Here is an 18,631-nt window from a genome sequence, read left to right on the forward strand (position 1 = left end):
CCCCAACATGGGTATCCTGCAGCTTAGGACAGAATTAGAACGTATCTCGCATTAACATCATTTGTAGTGTAATCTTGTACCATGAAAAGGCCATCATTTTTCATATAAAGAAGCAGCATCTGCAGCTGGAGATGTTTAATTATTTCTTCTTGGAATGATCTGGTCATTCAGCATCTCACATTATCTTTGGCTATTTGACAGAAGGATATTAATAACATCAATAAGATCACAGGAAGTTAGATAATGAGCTCTGTAGGTGTCACCTCTTTAGTTACAATCATCTTACAATTTCAAGTCTATGTTTAAAGCTCACCAGTTGTTCTCACTTCAGTGTCTCAGTGTTTGTAAAAAGTAATGCACGGAGTCTTAAAAGTCTCAAAATGAGAAATGCTGAGAGCATCTCTCCATTTGTTTTAATACCTCTCAGGCCTTTTTCATGGGAATAATTGAAGGTTATGAGAACTTTCACAGAAATGACTACAATGTGAATTTTAAAACTATTGGTCTAATCCGGCAATGATTTACTCATTTGCAATTCTTTCGAATAAGTAGGGTTGTATGCAGATAAAGTAAGGCAGGTTTTAGCCTTAACTTCATTTAGTGAGCCCATACTTTCTGTTACAGACAAGTTGCCACATCTCTGCTTAGTACTGCCATTACAGTAATTACTAAGCATGTCTGTCTCACCGTTCTACTGACCCCTCTTCTGTTCTTTCTTTTCAGATCTGCCCACTCATTCTCTCATTTCTTGTCTCTTTTCAAAGTTGGCTAAAAGACTGACCCTTTGACAATCCTGATTTTCCTTCTCCCGGCACTTTTTGATCTTAATCACTTCAGTTCACTACCAAGAATAAGATAAGCAAATATTAGTGGGAAATCAAGTAGTAGAAATTACAGTTTAGAGTATCTTCACAGTCCTAAATTGGAATCTTCTTTCTCCTTTCCCTTTTTCTTTGTGAGATATTGGCATGCTGTTTATTTGAAACTAAATCTAAGTGAGTAAGTCCTCATGCAGCTAAGGGCTGGAAATTGGCTTCAGAGACACCCTGCAGCCTGCAGAAACATGGTGGTGGGAGCACAGGCCCAGCACCACCAAGCTACCTGTAGCTCAGACCTGCATGTGAGTCCAGCTTTCCCGACTGAAGCTGGAGAATGGAGCCATGAAGCTTTCCTGGCATGGCAGGATAATGCCCACCCCTGAGATCCTGCCCTCCTCTGCAGTATTGCCACAGCCACAGCTTGAACCATTTCCCCCTGCAGATTTAAACCCAAACTTCAGCACTGTTGTCAAATACGCTGTTCTCATAGATTTCATGATGCAAGGTACAGAGGTAGGTGAGAGCAGCACTTTGTGTCCTCTGGAGCCTAAGCGTTATCAGTCATTCTGCAGGCAACATCCCGGAGTATCAACATTCAGGTATCTTTGTAAAAGAAGCAGCTATGAATCCCTTAAATAACTAACAGTAACAAGAACAATTTTTTTTCTAGTCACTGTTTCTATCTATCCATTCAGGATTCTGGCTGCCTTAGAAAAAAACTGTCACTCTGGTATTTGTGTGCACAGTGTCTGTGCAAAGGAGCCCTGGTCCCTCAGTGGAATCCTTGATATTTTTTTTACAGTTGAAATAATAATACTATGCACAAGTGAGCTAAAGATTTCACACAACATCTTACTAGTGTTTTTTTCAAATGCCGTAACAGCTTTTCATTCTTTAGCTGCTCTGTTTTCACTGCTTTTTTCCTTGAAGCAAAATTCACTATGGAGACAATTCTAACAAGCATATCATATGAAAGCATAAAATATTAATACTTTTTATTTCCATTCCGAACTGTCAATTTGCTTTTCCTAGTGGGGTTCCAACAGTCAACTGCTTCTTTGTTCCTTTCCTAGAGGGAGTTTTATACTCATTTGTAGCAGGAATTGTTAAGCCAAGTTCAACACTGAGAGAGAACAGTAACGGCCTGCAAACACAGTGAAGTGCAGCATGGAAAGATTTACCTTAACTATTACAACATTTAATATTAAAATTAATTTATTATTATTATGTGGTAGTATTATCAATTAATAAAAGAGCTTAAAAAAATATGCTACAGACACAATGGGATCTTTCCCAGAAACCACACATGCAATAAGATCTTCATTCCCAGCTCTCTTTTCTATGACTCTGAAAGGCATTTCCAAGCGCCTCTTACCCAGAAGTGATGTGCTGGCATCAGTGACTAGGGCAGCAGCAGCGATGGGAAGCTGTGGGCGTCGTGTGACCCCTGCCGGCAGGAAATAATTGATAATAAAATGTGAGAAGAGATTTTTGTTTGCAGTGAATGACATGCTGTGACTGAATCAGTAAACTACATAAATGATTGCAGTAGCAATAGAAGGAATAAATCAAAGGTCCTTTCGTTGTGGAGCAGAAGACACAAGTGAGTAAAAATCGGTATTCTAAAATGTTAATTAATCGATAACTGTATTTTATCAAGAGAGGATGAAAGCCTCTGCCAGCCCACCTCTGCACTAGACTTGTCCTGATGAAGTGTGTTTCGTACATGTCCCCAAGGGCCAAATCCTCCTGTGATACACGATTTTCAGAAAAGGACCTGGTGGCCCTATTGGACACCAAGATGAGCCAGCTGCCTTTGCCACAAAAGAGGCAAATGGCATCCTGGGCTGCATTAGACAAATTTTTGCCATCAGGTCGAGGGAGGTGATCCTTCCTCTCTACTCAGCACTGCTGAGGCCACACCTGGAGGGCTGGGTCCAGTTCTGGGCTCCCCAGCACAAGAAAGACATGGACATACTGGAAAGAGTACAATGAACGGCTACTAAGATGATTCAGGGACTGGGTCATCTCCCCTCTGAGGAGAAGCTGAGAGACCTGGGACTCTTTAACCTGAAGAAGAAAAGGCTCAGAAAGGATCTCATCCAGGTGTATAAATACCTAAAGGGATGGTAAAAAAAGGATGGAGACAGGTTCTTTTCCGTGGTGCCTGGTGACAGGGCCAGAGACAATGGGTACAAAATGAAACACAGGAGGTTCCCTCTGAACATCAGCAAACACTTTTTCCCTGTGAGGGTGACCCAGCGCTGGTACAAGTCACCTGGGGAGGTTGTGGAGTCTCCAACCCTGTGGATATTCAAGACATCTCAATATGGTTCTGGGCCACTGGCTGCAGGTGACCCTGCTGGAGCAGGGTGGTTGAACTAAATGACCTCAAGAGGTGCCTTCCAGCCCCAACTGTTCTGTGATTCTGTGATGAGCTACACCACGAAGGACACCAGGGGTCTTGATCTGCAATCAGCTTTAATGAATTTCTAATTTTTAGCTGACTTGTTGCAGCTCCCCAAAAGCAAATGGTCACAGTGTGTAGAAAATGCTTACAATTCCTGTATTGCTCATCTAACTAACTGAAGTACTGACACCTGAGCAACAGGCCCTGAGCCAAAGTTGACCTCTAGATGAACCTGCCAACCAAATGTTATATATATTTATTTAGTGTCCAATCATTAGCAAAATATACATGATCATTCATGAAAGAAAGCTTAGATAGAATATAATCATTAGCAAAGATATAGTGCATCCTTCCTTGCTTTAAAGGCAGGCAGGCAAGGCTATGAGACCAGATGCATGGTCTTGTTTGCAAACTGGTGGTTAAAATCAAGCAGATAAGGGAGATTCCCTTGGTTCCTCCCTGACCAGGCTTCAGCATGATCTAAGCGGAGAGTGAAACCAAATGTTTCTGCATTTGAAATGAGGTGAGCTTGTTTATTCAACAGTATAAAAGCTGGACCCTATTACTGCAGCTCTGAAGACATCACCTATAAGTGGATGCACTGTGTGGGCCCTCCCAGTTGCCAGGAAAGGCTCTCCAAATCCTTGCTGTAACCGGGGTTCTCCACCAACTGCAGATCTCGGTGATGGCAAAGTATTAAGGCAATTGGTGATACAACTTTCTTAACCACTATACTCATATGTAGTAGTGATTAGGTGTATTACCTTGTCTTGTTTTATTCTTGCTGCATTATGGGTCAGTTTATCCCAGTTATCTGCTTGGTTCATTGAATAGACTTACCCTTTCCAAAACTCCATTTTACATACCAACTCCATGTTACAGACCAGCACATAAACAGTTTCACGCATCTTGCAAACCTAACTCATAAGTTGTGTTTCCCACGAGGCAGTGACATGGACACATGGAACAAACAAGATGTATTTCCTAAAGAAGCTGAAGCCAGCTATGTGGGAGTTACCAAGCAAGTCTGCAGAGCAAAGGACAGAAGAAGTTGCAGGTTTTCCAGGAAGGAGACCCAACATGGCTTTGGATTCCAGTGGGGATATGAATAAATCTCTTTAACTCATTACCAAAGGTCTGAAGTCAGGTAAGCATTTTGGTCTAGCAATGTTAGTTTTCCATTAGCTTTCCTAAGTTCAGGGAAACTCTGATATGACATAGAAACTAAGTGCTGACTGCTAGAAACTCCTGACTTAAAGCTCTACAAGACAGAGGACGTGCTGCAAGTAAGACTGGTGAAGGGTCTCATCAAAGACATCACTCCTCAGGTGAGTCCCAACAGCTGGACTAGTGATTTGGATGCAGTAATTGCATTCAAAATAGGGCTAGCCCTTCCCTCAGCAAGCTGGAGGGGTTGGTTTTCTTTATTTCTCATGTAATTTCTCTGCTTTTACATCCACACTTTAGAGCTACAGACACTGAATATGTGCTTTCTACAAGCAAAAAGTGGACTCCTCGGAAAGATGGCAGGAGAGAATGACTTTTATAATATATGCAGATGTATGCAAGGAAATTGCTGGTCTTCAGTAGCAAGCTAAGGGTTTTGGAAGCGTTATGGCATTTGTATATGATGGCACATTTAACCAGCTGTAGAATGCTATTTTGACACACTATTCACAGAGTAAATATTTCTTTGTCTCAAACAAAGAGACAAATATTTTGCAGATTTGTGGGCTTGAAAGCTATTACTATTAATGACTATCTTCAGTGTACTTTTGGCACTGAAGGTCTTAAATATTTTAGTCAACCAAAATAAACAAGCAGAATTTGATTATCTTTGAACAAAACTAATAGGCAAGTTGAATTCAGCCAGCACTCACAGGACAGACGTGGCTTGAACACCCGTATCAGGTAGTAAAGTAGACTGATTTTGTGGAGCGAGCTTATAAAGGAAACATTAATTTCCTTATTTCAAAAAAAATTTACTAAAGAAATTTCTATTCTCAATCTAGAATATCTCAAAAGAATAAAAAGACATGTAAAAATGACAGGTGTATTGGTGGGCAGAAAGAAGCTAACAGCTGGGATCAAGACAAAACCCTACCCCTCCAGAAGGAATGCTGTGAGTTCTCCTGCATTACGCTGTGGTGGGGTCACAACCAGCATAGAAGAGGGACATAGGCGACCATAAAAGCACCATGACAGGAGCCATCCAGCCATGGTTTCTTTTGTCTCTTTTCACACTTTGCACATTATGCTTCTACCAGTGCCTCAATCCTTTTAGCTGTTTTTGCTGGTTTTAGCACTTTTCCTATCATAACATTTCATGTTGCCATCCAAATCAATTCCACTCTTCTCTTCCTGACCTTTTTTTTTCAGAATGAATAAACACAAACAGGCATATGTCTCCGGGAAAGTGTGTCCCCACATACAGCTAATCAGCAATAGCTGCAGTACATTGAACTCACACTTGAAAGAAGGTTAATTTAGATTAGTTTTCAAGTAAACCTGTGCTTGGAAAACATTTTGGTTTGGTTTTCAAGGATATAATAGAGACAGAGTAAGTACTCCCTACCACAGCTCTCTGATTATCCTTTCTCTCTAAAACATAAAAATTAAAGAGTGCATCGAAGCAACCATCAGAGGGTGCATATGCACCATCGGTTTGGCTTGATCCCTATTTCAGTCTTAGGTCCTGGTACTCAAGCTGCCCATACAAGCTCTTGGACACCAAGCTCCACTCACTCCCTCTAAGGATTCAGCCCCAGCCCAAACAATGTGAGCCAGATCTCATTAATTAGCCTGAAGGAACACAGGGCTTCCAGCTCACGCAAATTTTATCAAAGCCTTCCTTTCCTAAAAGAGGAGGACTCACCCTTAAAATTTATAGAATGATCCAAGTGTGAAGGATGTTTCCATCTCTGTTGATGGATGTTTTGAGATAAGAATGGACTTGCACAGGGTAAGTAATTTTTTCACTTGCTACTACATAGCTCATGAAAAAAGAATCAGAGAAGGATTTAAAATGTAAACATGGTGATAATTCAAATTGCTGCAGTACCAATTGAAGGAAGCATTTTCATTCAGGCCAGCATTGCAAGTCTTATTTAAGGTAGCAGACTCGAGGGTATATTTAAATGTTTGCAAAAATCTGGACATAAAAGACTAGGTGTTGCAGCACTCTCCAAACTAGCCGGCTGCAACAGAGTCTTTTACTATCACATACCAGCATACTTTTCATGCCAGTCCCTCTGCTGCCTTCTCCTCATCTTGCCTCACCCAGAGCACAAGCACGCGCACACTCTCTCTTCTTCCCCAGCTGCCCTCCCTTCACTGGCTCCCAACCCCTTAACAGAACCAGCCACAGCTGCACCTTATCTACATCGGCCAACCCGCCGCCCCTGAAGCCAGCCCACAGCTGTATATTAACAATGTTAATTAAGCCAGCTTCATTCCTCTACAGCTAGGAACGTTTATTCTAGTAGTATTTATATACTAAATTCTAGGACTGTAGAATATGGGGGTTTTAATAGAAGAATAAAACCCTGGGAACTTTGCGGTCAGTGATTTCCACTGGTGTATCAGTAGCACGCAATAATTAGGCATGCAGAACTTTGTTAGACTATTGAAGGAAATTATAGATATACATTATTTTGTATGTATGTAGCTCTACACATACATGCATATAAAAAAATAAGAAGGGAGACAGGTTTCTTATGGTTGAAGATTTAAAGGGCTCACTGATTTCTTAAATGAACACCTTGGTGATCTGAGCTACTTGTGCTCACAGATTGACAGCATACACCCAGTCTCAGGGTGCAGTCAAGGCTAGAGGTAGAATGTCAATATAAAGAAAGGGGGAATCCAAAGAAATCCAAAATAAAAATAAAGACAAGGTCCTTAAGAAGGACTTGTGATTTCTTATGCCATCATTAATGCTGTGCTGAGCAGATTAATAGCAAACTTGTGGCTATCTGTCTCTAGCTGGCCCTAAGCCACAACCTTGGTCTCACGTGGTATCACATGAATCGGATACAGAGGCAGGAGCTACTCCAGCTAGAGAACAGGAAACCCTGTCCAAAACCTCCCAGGTTTTTCAGGCTAATGCACGCACCTGAGACTAGGCTACAAGCAGGCGCATGTGTGAGGACAAGATTCCTGGTCTATGTGTCTGACTGTCTGGAAGAAGACATTGGTCGTCCTTTCAGAAAAAGCCAGGACTTCCAGTTCTGTACTGGTAGTGCCCAGAAGACCAGCCTGACAGTCCATTTGTAACATTGCACTTAAGCATGCCACTTGCCAAGCTGCCCTAGATGCCTGATGGTTAGCTGTTCTGAGCAGAGCTGAGGCTGAGGGAGATTTGTGGTATATTCAGGATGAAATTTCAGCCTCAAATCCAGCATTTGGTAGTTTTTAATCCTAGGAACCAGGATTTTGGTTCTTTCAGTTCCCCTTCACCAAGTATGGATCTTACACTGATCTCAGTGCAAGCAGCCACCAGGAAATACTTGAACTTCCTCACAGCCCAGAGCCCACTGCTGGAAAGTGAAAGGTTATAGATGAGTCCCATTTGGATCTGTCAATGCAACGGTCCAGATACCTCCCAGTCATATGTTTCCACCTACAAATATCAAAAGCTGCTACATTAAACAGAAACTTTGAACTATAACAATAAGCAATCAGTCAGAAGAAAACCAAGAACTCATACAAAAGTTACAGGTAAATATTTATGATTTTGTACCTGTGGTAGTTCTTATGATTACTGATCTAGCCATTACTGTATTTCTATGGCTGTTAAAGAAATGAACTCAGACTTGTCTTGTTTTGTAGACTTCATTAAGAAGGTCCAGCTACAAAAGAAATAAGGCACAAGTTCTCCTATCACATAAAAGGAGATAGACATTTTGTCTTGGACAAACTCACTGGCACATATGTGGATTTATTTCACAATCTTGTTTCCCACAATTCAAACAGGTTTACTCAGGTCAACTCAACAGGGAAGTGACATACCAAGTTTCATCTTCAAAATTTGGCTGTCTTTCATTCATAGCTGCCAAAAGACAGAAAACACAATATAGCTATGCTAGAGAAGAAACTTAATTTTTCCACTCTCCTCTTAACTAAAAAAAAAATAATGGCAAGTTAGTGATGTTTTTCTATAGCAATCTATTGTTGGACTATAACCAAGACAGAATGCCAGACACACAAAAATAGCAATCTGATAATCAAGGGTTTGATCTTTCATTCTTAATATTGGTGGAAGTTCCACACTCTTACTCCAAATTATGTTCTTTGAGCCCAGTTGAATACATGTTGAACAAAATGTCAGACAACACTAGAAGATAGACTTGTTTTGAAGTGTTCTGCTGAAGAGAGGTAGTAGCTTCATGGCCTTAGCCTATGCACATGCCCCCACTGCTTTATCTTGTTCAGCATATCCATACATGCGCTAAACGTCCATAGACAGAGCAATCCTTAGAAGTATAGCCTGATCACAGGAAATGCCTCTTTTATAGCAAATATGAAATGTAGTCAATTATAATAATGGGTTAAGTTAAAGAATCTGAACACGAAACTACAGAATTTTTAAGGCTGGAAGTCATTGCTGGAGACCAACTAGTCCAAGTTCTTGCTCAAAGCAGGGTCAACTAAAGCAAAGCTAAACACTGACCAGGAAGTGTTTGAAAATCTCCATGGATGGACACTCCAAAACCTCTCAGAGAAACTTGTGCCAATGTTTCATAACCTTCACAGAAAAAAAAAGGGTTTCTTATGTTTAAATGTAATTTCCTGTGTTTCAAGTTTTTGTCCATTCCCCTTGTCCTGTCACTGGCCACCACTAAGAACAGTCTGGCCCTGACTGCTTTATTCCCTCCCTTAGATATTTATACACTTGAACAAGATCTCCTTGAGCCTTCTTTTCTCCAGGCTGAACAGACCCAGCTTTCTCAGCCTCTCCTCACACAAGAGATGCCCCAATACTTTAATCATCTTAGTGGCCCTTTGTTGGACTCACTCCAGTAAGTCCATGTCTTTCTTTTACCGGGGAGCCTAAAACTCCAGATGTGTTTCACTAGTATCAAGTAGAGGGGAAGAATCACCTCCTAAATCTGCTGGCAATGCCCTTCCCAGTGGACCCCACGATGCTGGAACTATCGTACAACTTTCTAATATTTACAGTATTAACATCCTGCAGAAGCTGTTCAAAACCTCTGTGTCTTCACACGCATTTGACTTTTTACACAGGAAAATCAACTGTTTACGTACACAACAGTTATATAACAAAATCCAAACAAAAGACGACCTCTGCTCAGGAACGTACAGCTTAAAGAAAAATCCAGTCTCCTCAGTAACAAAGATCCTTTGTCTTGGAGCAACTGGGAAAACACACAAGTCCCAGTTATCTTTAGACAGCAGTATCTCATAGAAGTCAAACCTGATAGTCTAAGCTATTTATAGTGCCTAAGATTATACAACTTAAGAAAAAAGTCAGTCATCAAGAAACAAAACTCTGCTCAGTTTCCCCAGTGTATTTCTGAAGTTGTTTGATCTAGATAAGCCAAATAAATTTAATTAGTTTAAATAAAATGATAAAACTCTAAATATGATCAGAAACATCTTTCTTTCACTGGGGATCAATGTATCAGCTGGATACAGATATGGTGCAACATGCATTAAGTAAAAGGAAATAATCACTTCCCATGACACACAACAATGCTTTCTGTATGTTTTCTTGGGTATTTCTACTGTAATTTGCAATGGAGAAATACCCTGAAGAGTGGCAGAGGCTGTAAAATCTCTGTCCTTAGAGGTTTTCAAGACCTGACAACTAAGTCCTAACAAACCTCATCTTACTAGATAGCTGACTCTGCTTTAGCCAAGTGGCTGGACTAACAAGCCCCAAGCTTTCAACCTGAATAATTCCATGATGCAGTGGTTCAGATGATTAGATTTCTTCTCTTGCAATATACGTAGTGTTTGGAGATCTGAAAAGCTATGCATTCCTGTATTGAAAAAATGTTCTTTTTGTGACTTTATTATACATTTCTTGCTTTATCTGTAACTCTGCTGTATCCAAAGGAGCAAGAAATATTCTCATTTGAAAGTGGAAATGCACTCAGAGAATTCATTGATGTTATTTATAAATAATTTATTCTTTTCCTCAAGAGTGTCAACAAAAGATGAATAAGCTCTACTATGACGATCTGAAGAGATCTTCAGTTTTTGCAACCTGCCAAAATGGGAGATGGGAAAATGTATCAGAGCCTTATCCTATCCTCTGATCCTACCAGAGAATCTGAATGTCCTCTGTGTGTCATGGAATTAGTCCTATGCCTATGGATTTTCTCTGCAGCCTCTTGTACTCAAAGAATTAGGTTCATCTTCCCCTGCTCCCCCAAAGTAAGAAAGATATAGAATAGCTCGAGAAAGAGAGGTACACCTTCAGCTCAAAAGACATGATCTTCCTTGAATATGCTTGCTTTTGGGGTAATAATTTCACAAAGATGGAATGCAGATTTTCATATTACACTGAAGATTTTATGAAGCAAGAACAACTGAAAAGCTTTTAACAATTGGGAGGAATAGGAAGCTATTCTCTATGGAGAAGAAGCTGTTACAGGATAAGAAAAGCTTTTACAATGCAATCCGAAGCCAAACAACATCCATTTCACTTCAAACTTCACTGTAGTCTTTCCTCTCAAGTGTATTGCAGAGCTTTATAAAAAGAAAAATAAGTTTAGTACAGAGCAACTTTGGGATAAAAACTTCAGGCCTTCAGTTTGGAATCAAAATAGCATTACTGTTTTAATTAACTTTTTAGCTAAATCTGTCAAAAGTGACATTTGCAAAGAACTTTTCTCTGAAATTCTCCATTAGGAAATAAGCTGTTTTCTAATTTAAACCATTTAGATAAGGAACAAAAAAGATTCAAGAAATTCTATCCAACTGAAACTGCTAAACTTCACACAGCTTTGTCTGTGAAGGCCTGATGACCTAGTATCCCTAGAGCATCATACTGTTTTTCTTAAGATTTACTGAGTATCTGATCTGCAAAATAAACAAAATAGTGAATCACACCAATACAGTTCAAGGAGTGAATTTAGGCATAGCAGAACTAGTTCAAAAGGAGGTATGAAACTCAATTTGATAACTACAAAAATTTCGAACAAATGGGGAAAGTTAAAAGATATTTTTTTTTCCCTTTGCTGGGCTTTCACACACACAGTACTGACCTTCTATCGTAACCTCCAGCTCCCCAACCAACTCTCTTCATTCTCCTTTCACACTCTTTCTCCCTGCGGACAAGAACCTAAGTCTTGTAACTCCTGTTTGTCTCACTTGCCAACCATTCCCTCACAATCCTTACTAACTGAAGTAACCATCTGCTTTCTCATCAAAATAAGACTGTGTCCAATACGGTCCCTTTTCAGTAGCTTAACTATATCTGTTACAAAAGCCAATGAATGCTATACCAGCTCGTTGTTTTGTACACTTAAGCCTTCACAACCAGCTGTGAAAACTGAAGTTAGTACCAGGCAGGCAAAGCTATAATGACCTCTGTATATATTTCCACTGGTCAAGCCAATAATGCGCATTAGCATTTATGATCCTCCTTACAATGGAGTGGTTCCTCTCCTCATAGTCTGAAGCAATGGAAGGGACACCGAGCACCAGTGCTCACTAGCTGCAGTACTGTAGACAGACAGAAGAATTTTGTATACACCACTTAGCCTTTTGACAGGTTTATCTGTGGACAGACAGCTGAAGACAGAGCACATTTACCTCCTGGCACATCATTGTCAGGCCTCTGACCAAGGGAAACCATGTGACATCTAAGTGAAACGGCTTCTGTCACATTCACTCCTTTCTGAGCAAAGAGAGCTTCAACTTTGCGTATCTACTTAGAGCTATTTCCTTTTTTCTGTGCATGTGGGTGGTCATGCTACCCTGTTAGACCCCCGGGTTGTTTGGTAGCCGTGTGTGTGTGTTTATGCCACTGGCAGTGTCTGTGTGTACATGCCATAGCTAGGGCAGCCTGAGAAGGATGCCTGTCCTGAGAAGGTAGCAAAAGAGGGCAAATTTATTTGCAGAACAAAATCTTCCTCCTTAATCTGTGTTTGCACAAGGGGCTCTGCAGGGAGGATTCTCTGTATCGCCTCTCATTGAACACAGCCTTTCTTTCAAACAAGCTTATGAGGCAGAGCTCTCGTGCTGATGGCCTGTCCCAGGCACCACGATGCTGCCTTGGTGTAACCATCCATGTCGTGCTGTGGTGCACTTGGGAGGCCACAGACCTAAGGCCTTTCCTGCATGGAAGCAGAAGAAGCTGGCTCAGGACCCAAGCCTGTGCCTTTCCTGTGCCAGAGATCAGGAAGGTGAACAGCTCCAAATACCTAACAAACGGAAGCAAACAGGTCCCACAGGAGAAACAGGTTTTAAAAACAGTGTTTCAAAGTGCTTTGCAAAGTTGCTCTCTTCTTATTTATTTATAGCCAGAATGGCAGAGGCCAAAGATTGAAAGAGGGAAATGTCACCAGGGAGTGACTGGAGACCAATAAATATTCTGCATTAGAAAGCAAACAAGCCAAAACAAGGTGCTTTTTGCTCTGTGAATATTCCCTGTAGGTCTCATTAACTGTCACAAATTAAGCAAAGATATAAACATTTTCCACAGTGGCTCTTGCTGCTGGGAACATTCACATTGATGTTACCATTTCTGATGTGATTCAGAGCAACTTCCAGGCAGCAGTCGTTTCCACTGACAATAATACTATCTATTGTCATTTTATATTTTAATTATATTCCCTGTGCTGCAGCAGTGCTCAGCCTCTGTGACCTTCCTGGTACCAAAGCGTCAGACAGAAAAGCCCAGGCATGGCTTTTATGTTTTCCATGAGTACTCGCAGTGACCTTGCTCACCTGGGGGAGAAATGGGCCAAAAGTTGCCCTTTGTTGTTACAACTCTTTAAACTCCATCTCTGCTAGCAGCTTTGGGAACCCTCAGGTAGGCAGTTATTTTTTTTAGGACTGCATCACGCTCTTTCTCAGCTCAGCTCTTCTGGCACTGGGGAAGAGGGCAATTACGCTAGAACACATCTTTTATTTCATATTCCATGCCTCTCAGACACAGATACTCAAAAGCACATCAATGGCTAATGCAGCCCAAACAGGCACGCTGGCAATCTCAGGAGGTACCCAAACACTTTTAAAAATCCAAGTAAACTACAGAGGGTGAACACACATGGGTCAAAGTGAATGCAGCTATGACTACAGGAATCTATCCTCTGATAAATACAGTCTCCCTGTGCTTACAAAATTAATACTCTTAATAAAATTAAGGAGTTACCACCCCAGCTAAGAAACAGCTCAACAACTATTTTCTGTATGGCATTCAGCTCTTCTGCTTCCCACTGTACTAATCATTACTGCTCCATAGGGAATCTGACTATGAATAGTTTTCATCAGCTAAAACTGAAGAGCAGGATAAGGAGCAAGAATCTAGGGCAGAGAGTCACTGTGGATAAGATGAAACCAAACAAGTTACTTGCTGATTTGCCATTTCTCAGCTTGTTTCAAAAAGCAGGAGTATTAGTGATCAACATATTTTTAAAAAGAAATAAAACACATACTCTGAATTCCATGAGTGTGGTAGTAGCCCAGTTAATATGCCATCTCTGCTATAATACCGAATCACAGAACCATAGGATGGTTTGGGTTGGAAGGAACCTCAAAGATCATCTAGTTCCAACCCCCCTGCCATGGCCAGGGACACCTTCCACTACACCAGGTTGCTTAAAACCACGTCCAACCTGGCCTTGAACGCGTCCAGGGATGGGACATCCATAACTTATCTGAGCAACCTGTTCCAGAATCTCACCACCCTCACAGAAAAGAATTTCCTCCTAATATCTCATGTAAATGTATCTTCTTTCAGCTTCAAACCATTCCCCCTTGTTCTATCACTACATGCCCTTGTAAAAAGCCCCTTGTCCAGCTTTCCTGTAGGCCCCCTTTAGGTACTGGCAGGCTGCTATGAGGTCTGCCTGGAGCCTTCTGTTCTCCAGACTGAACAACCCCAACTCTCTCAGGCTTTCTCCATAGGAGAGGTGCTCCAGCCCTCTGATCATCTTCACAGCCCTCCTCTGGGTTTGCACAGACGCAGGTCTGTGTCCTTCTTGTGTGGGGGGGCCCAAAGCTGAACGCAGTACTCCACGTGAGGTGTCACAAGAGCAGAGTAGAGGGGTGAATCACCTCCCCTGACCTGCTGGCCATGTTTCTTTTGATGTAGCCCAGGATTCAGTTTGCTTTCTGGGCTGCAAGCACACATTACCGCACCATGTTGAGTTTCTTGTCCACCAGCACCCCTAAGTCTTTCTCCTCAGGGCTGCTCTCAATCCATTCCCTGCCCAACCTGTATTTGTGCTTGGGATTGCCCTTCCCACATGCAGGACCTTGCCCTTGGCCTTATTGAGCTTCATGAAGTCCACATGGGCCCACCTTTCAAGCCTGTCAAAGTCCCTCTGGATGGCATCCCTTCCCTCCAGCATGGACTGCACCACACAGCTTGGTGTCATTAGCAAACTTGCTGAAGGTTCACTCAGTCCCAGTGTATGTCACCAACAAAGCCAGTCCCAGTACAGACCCCTGAGGAATGCCACTTGTCATCAGTCTCCACTTGGACATTGAGCTGTTGACCACAACCCTTTGAGTGCAACCATCCAGCCAATTCCTTATTCACCAAGGGGTCCATCCATCAGATCCAAGTCTCTCCTGTTTATAGACAAAGATATTGTGTGGGACAGTGTCCAATGCTTTACACAAGTCCAAGCAGATGACATCTGGTGCTCTTCCCTCATCAACCAATGCTGCAACCCCATAGTAGAAGGCCACCAGATTTTTCAGGCACTATTTGCCCTTAGTAAAGCCATATTGGCTGTCACCAATCACTTCCTTATTTTCCATGTGCCTCAGCATAGTTTCTGGGAGTATCTGCTCCATGATCTTGCCGGGCACAGAGGTGAAACCGACTGGCCTGTAGTATCCCAGATCTTCTTTATTTCCCTTTTTTAAAATGGTGGTTCTATTTCCCCTTTTCCAGTCGGTGGGTACTTCACCAGACTGTCACAACTTCACAAATATGATTGATAGTGGCTTAGGTACTTCATTCACCAGTTCCCTTAGGACTCATGGATGCATCTCACCAGGTCCGATGGACTTGTGCAATTCATGTTCCTTGGATGTTCTTGAACCTGATTTTCTTCTACAGTGAGTGGTTCTTCATTATTCCAAGTCCCTGCCTTTGCTTTCTGTGACTTGGGCTGTGTGGTTGGAGAACTTGCTGATGAAGACAGGCATAAAAGTCATTGAGTACCTCAGTCTTCTCCATGTCCTGGGTAGCCAGGTCTCCCATTTCTTTCCAGCAAGTGCTTATGTTTTCCCTTTTATCACTGACATGCCAATAGAAGCTGTTCATGTTGCCTTTGATGTCCCTGGCCAGATTTAGTTCTAACAGGGCTTTAGCTTTCCCAACCTGATCCCTAGCTGCTCAGACAATTTCTCTGTATTCCTCCCAGTCTACATGTCCTTGCTTCCACCCTCTGTAGGCTTCCTTTTTGTCCTTGAGATTATCCAGGAGCTCCTTATTCATCCATGCAGGCCTCCTGGTGTTTTCAGTCTGTCTGTTATAAGCAATAGGAAAATTTTATCTCTCTGAAAAATATAATTAAGTCTAGCAGTTAACTTTCATCGCAGTGCTCAAAGAACTTATTAAACAGGACAAAAGCTGAATCTAAAAAGGTCTGCTGTTCTCTTGATGTGGGTACCATGCTTTCATCAATCCTAAGAATTATTTCCCCCTTATAGCCTGGCTTCACTTAGGCTTTACTGTTACAAGTCATATTGTCAAAATCAATAATTCTTCTGTGAAAGAACAATTTAACAAAATTTATGTAATTAGCTTCTAACTTGAAAGACGGTACCTGAGTATAGCTGCAGTCAGTTTAGAGTAAATACCAAAGGAAACCAACAACTTTGCTTACATTAGCTGTCAAGGGATTGGTCCTGGTTTTGTCTGTGAGCAGCAAGAATTTTCTTCAGATTTTAAAATGCAAAAGAAGCTTGCAGTTCAATTTTGTTTTCCAAGTCTGAACCATAGTTTTGTAAAGGCCTATTCTAGTAGGGCTTTATAAGTAATAGAGCTTTAGAAGTCCTATAAGCTCCTTTCTAAAATACCTTGGAGTAATTTCTTTCACAACTTATCCTATTGGATATGCCAGGTATTCTCTCAGCATTTTCTCCAGCACAATTTAAACAGGTAAGGAAAAAAAAAAACCATGGCCAGCAGCTCAAAGCAGAATTAGTAAGATTACTGCAAATTAAAACATAAAGCTTAACCTGGTTACTCTTTTTGTTGCACCAGCTATTAAATAGAAAAAGACTTTGGAGTCAAGCAGGAAATCCCATGTTGTGGTTGGAAGAAATCCAGACATGTGGAATTTACCTATATATAATTTGTGTAGAATGGAATTTAATCCAGTCTCACTGCCCAGCTTTGTGCACACCAAACAGATGAGTTTTAAGATACCACTACCTCTAAGGAAGACACCCATCAATACCTCATCCAATAAGGCTACATAGTGCTCCTTTATTCTCACTACAAGTAGATTCATAAGAAAGATTGTTTATATATCCTTTCTAATCCATTAAGTAATTCTATACAGGTCCAAGAATATACATCTTACACTAGCAAAGATACAGGTCTTTGGGGGTTTCCTGAAGGTGGTGGTGGAGATGGTCGTGATGAAATCCAGTGGTAGGAAAACGGAAACTTACATTATATTGCCTCACCTCAGTGACATGGTGTCGGTAGGAAAAGTCTCAGTCATATGCAATTTATTATTTATTCACTGGTAGACTAGTATGCAGTTTTAACAGTGAAAAGGCAACCTGGGTAGAATTAGAAAGCAGTAGAATACAGGCATGTGTATACGAAGATACTGGCCAGAAGCAATTCTAATTTAGAAGTGTTAAAGCAAAATTATATTATTTTTTGATGCATCTGCAGGGCTACAATGTACACCACCAAGTAGCGTAGCACAGGAGGCACTGATGAGTACCTGCTGCACTGTAACAGCAGTTGTGCCTGGCTCCCTGTCGAGTGTTACTGGGGGGGGGGGGGGTTGGTAGGTCTGCAGGAGAGGGCTGTGGGGGAGGCAGCTCTGAGGTTGACTGCTGGATACATTCTTTAAACTGATAAGAGTCTGTATCTTGCTTGTGGATACAGGTAGAAGTTAAACAAAAACCTGCAATGCAACCAGCTGCTGCCCAGAGCACAATGACTGTGATGCCTCTTTTGCTTGAACCCTTAGGTAAAAACTTTGCTTTCTCAAGGCAAACTTTACTGACAAATTGTCAGATACCTCTGAAGGGTTTTGGTTTTTTTTTTCAGGCAGTATGTTCTCTGTCACACATTAAACCAGAGTAGACCAAAAATGTATAACCGTAAGAGATGTGCTCTCTTCTCCACCCAGAAACACCCAGCTTAAGCATTTGGCCAGCTCAGGACATTGGGCTGCAATGGTCCTGCAGTATTTCCTACACTTTTGTCCAGCACTAATGGTGAGGCTTGTTATTGAGCTTACCCTCTGCACTAAGTGGACAGAGCAAGAAATCACAAGAGATGTTCTCAGAGGACAATATGCATATTTCTGGATGGGAAGATAGTAGGAATCACCTAGAGGCATTTAGCTCTCCCCAAAGCCTGTCAGTGAACACAAGCAACATTAGACTTCATGCCTGGGTTAAATTGTGTGTAAAAATCTAACCGTAACTCTTGTTTATGTCTTCAAGATCCCTTTAAAACTTTCTGTGGCTAAGTAACAAATAGCTGAAGATCTCTTTTATCCTCTTGTAGGCTGCATATTGGAAGGGAAACAGTCCTTCACCTACCTGGACAGGATGAAGAAATGGGCTGCCTGGAATCTCATGAAGTGCGACAGCCCTATGGAACAACCCTATGGACTGCTGCAGGCTGGGGGACAACTGTCTGGAGAGCAGCTCTGCACAAAAGGATGCAGGGGTCCTGGTGGACAACAAGCTGAACATGAGCCAGCACTGTGCCCTTGTGGTGAACGTGGTCAGCCATATCCCTGGCTGTATGAGCAAGTAGCCAGCTGGACCAAGGAAGTGATGCTTCCTATATGCAGCACTTGTGAGACCGCACTGCTGTGTCCAGTTTGGGGTTGCCTAATAGGACAAGGACGTTCAGAAGCAATTCTGGTGGAGACCACCGAGCTGGTCACAGGCTGAGACAATGGACATATGAGAAGAGGCTGAGACAGCTGGCTCTGCTCAGCCAACAGTAACGATGGCTCAGCAGAGACTTTATTGCTGTCTGCAACTA

The sequence above is a fragment of the Falco naumanni genome, chromosome 2, assembly GCF_017639655.2.
Source record: "Falco naumanni isolate bFalNau1 chromosome 2, bFalNau1.pat, whole genome shotgun sequence".
NCBI classification, from domain to species: Eukaryota; Metazoa; Chordata; class Aves; order Falconiformes; family Falconidae; genus Falco; species Falco naumanni.